The following is a 4,968-nucleotide window of genomic DNA, read 5'->3' as shown; positions in this document are numbered from 1 at the left end:
ACTAAGCGATAGACATGACATACCTAGGAAACTACATTTTAAAAATATCTTAGGAATTGGGATGCCTGAGTGGCTCAGTTGGTTAAACAACTGCCTTTGGCTCAGGTCATGATCTCAGGGTCCTGGATCAAGTCCCACATCAGGTTCCCTCCTCAGCGGGGAGCCCGTTTATCCCTCTGCTTGCTGCTCCCCCTGCTTGTCTCTCCCTCTCTCTCTTTCTTTCCCTCTGGCAAATAAATAAATAAATAAATAAAATACACTTGGAGTAAGTCAACCAATTCCTGTTTGAAATAATTATTTTCATCCTTCTCATTTAAAATTATTTTAAAACAATACAATTTGTTTAGAGATAGATTTAGCAATCACCATGAAATAATATAATTTTTCGTTCGTGATGCTTTGAGGATTTGAGTCAGTTAAATATTTGTTCCCACATCTTCCACCCAAAGGTAAAGGTACAGAATAGCACTCATTCCTCTCACCTGTTCCAAAGCATAGCACAGATTCAACTCTGCCTCTCAGGATGATTTAGAGGCAGGGAGACCCTGAAACAAATAATGAAGTAACTGAATTTTCAGTTTGATTCTGTCCACTTTTCCTTTCTCTCCTATGTCCCCGTTTTTGGCACGTGAATCTTTCCTCCCAGGTAAGTGTTCTAGTGTAACAACAAAGCACCTGCCATCGTGAGGCATTCCTCCAGTATCAGGGAAGCATCTCTTTCTATATTCCCTTTCTGTGTTTTAAAATTTTAATTTATAACATCAATTTGTTGAAGTGAGCTTTCCAACAGGACAGTTAGTTATGGGCTAATTATATAATTTATTTGCACTTTAATAAGGGATTCCATAAGTTTTAATGCTTGATTGCATAAATCAGTCTTATTCATTGGCTTTTATAGTATACAAAAGAAGGATCTGCAGGTGAGCGCTTACTAACTATATACTTTGGCTAGTATCTTATTTTATTTACACTTTATGATGGTCCAATCAAGGTGGTTGTTTGAAATCAAAACAATTCCCAGGATTCCCCTAACATTCCAGTTCACAGGTAGAGGAGGATATAAGATATCAGTCATCTAAAAGCAGTTTGTTTGTTTGTTTGTTTAATATTGTATTTCCTGGTCACTTTATAAACGTGTAAACTCTTGGTCATTTGCTTGAACTCTGTCAGTTCCACATTGATTAATTTAGCTTCCAGAAAGACTCCTTTTTTTTCATCAGAATGTTGTCTAAAGAGCAGTTGAGCTAGGGACAAGAAAAGAGACAAAGGATGGATGCCGTTCTTGGGCCTTCCAGGAAACCCAAAGGAAGATGCCATGAGAGGGTGCTGACATCAGTTTCTGTGCCCCCTAGACTTGGGCAGAACACTGAGGGAGATAAACACCAGAACAGTACACAGACATTTGAGCAGCTGCGATGGAGAGAATGAGGTTTCTGCATTTCATGTATCTGCATTTACATCTGAAAAACTGATCCAGTCCATGACTCAGAAACTGAGAGTATGGTCAGACTCAGCACAGTTACAGTGTGAAGTGGATATGGACTGGTCCTAAGCAGGAATCATGACACTAGCTACTTCCAGTTAATGATTGAACATCACTCAAGAGAAGGAAGATTTGTAGGTAACACCAGTATGTCACTATAGTTCTAAATCCACATTATCAACATCCTAGAATGAGCAAAATCCCGTATCTGTGACATTATACTACTTGATCACATATATGGATGATTCTTAAGTATCCATTGACCACTTAAATCAAAATTGTTGTGGTTCATGCTTAAAATACATATTCTTGCACTCTCTTAAGACTTTCTGTATTGGAATATGTGCAGTTGTAACTCATACAGCCTATATTTAAACATGCATGCCAAGTGATTCTTATGCATACTGAAGCTGGCAAAACATTGGAGAAATAATCTAATTACTCTACTATCATTCTATTAGTAAGAACTGGTGCCAGTATTTGAACACAGCACTGTCTATAGAATCAGTCAAAAACTCTGTGACATATGGATATTATTTGAATTGTATGTTGCTTAGATGGTGGATTATAAAACACTTATTTGAATGTTAAAAAAAAAGGTTTTGAATTTTAAAGGCTAATTTTAACTGAATTGTGTATTTTCTGTTTATGCTTCATGTCTGTGTTTTTTATAACTAATTTTTTATAACTGTGTTTTTTTTTTTTTATAACTAATCCTTTTGGTGACCTAATGAGTTTCAAGTTAAATCTTTCCAATCTGGTATAATTAAAGAGACTCTTAAACAGGTCCAATTGACAAGGCACTCTTGAGCCCCTGGCTATGGCACACATTTCTAAAGTTTATAAAAGCAGATCAGAGATGGTAGCTACACTATGGTAAGTATTACACAATGAACAGAGTTGCCAAATCACTATGTTGTATACCTGAAACTAATGTAACATTGTGTGTCAAATATACATCAATAAAAAATATATTAAAATTAAAAAGTTTAAGTCAGAAGCTGAACCTCCAAATGTATATAAATCCACAGACAACAAAGTTTTTCATCTGTTACCATCCTTAATATTTGATGTAGAGAGGAGACCAATAATGCTTTGGAAAGACATGGAGTTAGTCTTAGGGTTCGTTCCTTGATGTATTTGTCAAAATGCAACCACATCTGAAAAAATAATGTTAGTGGCAACAGATACTTCCTTCCCTTGATTGGATAGAATGCCAAGTGGTGGTTTTACTTTTTGGCTAGAAAATGGACAGGCTTAGGATGCCTAGGTGGCTGAGTTGCTTAGCTGTCTGCCTTTGGCTTAGGTCATGATCTCAGGATCTTAGAATTGAGTCCCACATCAGGCTCCTTGCTCAAGCGGCACCTGCTTCTCCCTCTGCCTATTGCTTCTCCTGCTTGCTCTCTCTGTCAAATAAACAAAATCTTAAGAAAGAAAGAAAGAAAGAAAGAAAGAAAGAAAGAAAGAAAGAAAGAAAGAAAGAAAAAAAGAAAGAGAGACAGGAAAAAAAAGTGAATAGGCTCTACCACTTCTGATCTTTTATGTTGATATTGGACAAGTGACATTGGGCAAGAAATTTATCATCTGCAGAAGAGATGCTATTTATAAACTTGGGTTTAGACTCTAATAATATTAGGTTGGAGGCACTTAATTGGTAATTCATTTGATGCTATGGCATAGAGGAAAGGAAATATGTTCATACCCCAAAGTCTCCACCTCCCATTCTGCAGAAGGCAGAGGTTTCAGAGAAGGAAATAATTTCCTTTGTACATGGCCTTGTGACTGGTTGACAGATAAATCATAATTACAGAAGACTACAGTTTTCAGAATATGATATTTTTAAATTTCCCTAGTGTACATGGAATAGTTAATGCTTTTTCTGAGGATAAGTAATCTGTGATAACACCTAGGTGGCTTGCACCAGTTTTGTTTCTTTCTAGTTTAGGGGGCTATCAAGGAAATAGACTCTGTTTGCAACATCACCTTTTTGCTGACAACATAAAGACTTATAGGGAGACAAGAGTTTTTGGTTAAGCCTAATAATCATCGACTGCAATGTAAACTCAAAAAGATCTAAGAAAGAAGAGAAACACTCTTCAATATTACTAAACATAAGACATGCAGAGCTGTGTTCATATAAATGCTAATTATAGAAGTCAACCCTTCCATAATCACTAAAGGAAGATAGCTGGGACAAATCATTTTGATGAAGTTGATATTTTGTAAACTAAACCATTTGTTTCCCCATTCTTTTCTTAATAATTGCATGTTTTATTAAAACATTAAATATTAAGCATTAAACATCTAATGTTTAAACTGCATTTCATTAAATCTATATCTAAAACTGTGCTATTTATTTGTTAGTAAGTGTTCTTGTGGAGACATCTGCCTACCACTCTGGTCCAAATATAGAACATTATTAGACAAAACATGAATACATAAAATTTAAAAGGTAGATTATACAAATCAAGATAAATATCTCAATAAAAAAATCTGGAAAATACATGAAAACTGTAAAGTACTAATGCTGCAGACTCTTCTTTAATCTATGATAGGAAGGCTGTCTTCTCAAGTATAGAGCATTATAGAAATATAAAAATTGTCTCTGATTTTTTTAAAGACCTCTATTCATAAGTAGGAGAGGCTCCTGTAGAATAAAAATGCCTCCTTGTCCACAGACCTGAGAAGGCTTCCTTCCTGAAATGCAATTCAGGCTCCCAGGTTGAAATTGCAGTTGGTGTAGCTTCAGAACAATAGTCTGGGTCAAAGTGCTTACTAGCTCAAATACTGGCTTCCTCCTTCATTGAGTATCCAGGGCTGGCTACGTAATTTGCAGGGCCTGGTATAAAATGAAAATGTGGGCTTCTTATTCAAAACATGGGAAAAAGGTACTGTTAAATGCAGTAAAATAGAAAACTTTTCCTTTTATCTGGTCTCTCTTTCGATTTATTTATTTATTTATTTATTTATTTATTTATTTATTTTTAATGTTTTATTTTTTTTCTGTTTAGCGTCCTAATTAGAGAAAACTTTAAAAAGTTAAAAACTTAAATTATTGAAATACACTTCCATAATTCATCTTTACATTGTGTAGTGTCATTTTAAAATGCAAATATAAAAGCATTTAAGGCCCACACAGAATCACCAAAGTTGCACAGTTCATGTTTTATAGTATACACTGCATATATATTTTATTACCAGCAGGGGAAACACTGCACAAAACTCACTCTACTGCTATACTGAACTATTAATATGCACAGGACTTGCCTGTACTCCCTGGTGGTAAGGAAGGACTGAAAGGGAACAAGTGTGAGTTCCTGAGCTTTCCTCTCCCTGTGTCTTCAATGTCAGCTCAAGCACTTGGCTAATATAGAGAAGTGACACCCCAGTAAGAAAGGGGTGAGTGGGTTCTCTCATTGCCCTGGCCCTCAGAGCTCCTGGACCTTCCTCCTGCTTTGAGACAAATTCTGGTTGGAACAGAGGGT

The sequence above is a fragment of the Mustela nigripes genome, chromosome 4, assembly GCF_022355385.1.
Source record: "Mustela nigripes isolate SB6536 chromosome 4, MUSNIG.SB6536, whole genome shotgun sequence".
Lineage (NCBI taxonomy): Eukaryota > Metazoa > Chordata > Mammalia > Carnivora > Mustelidae > Mustela > Mustela nigripes.
This window is presented reverse-complemented; position numbering follows the sequence as displayed.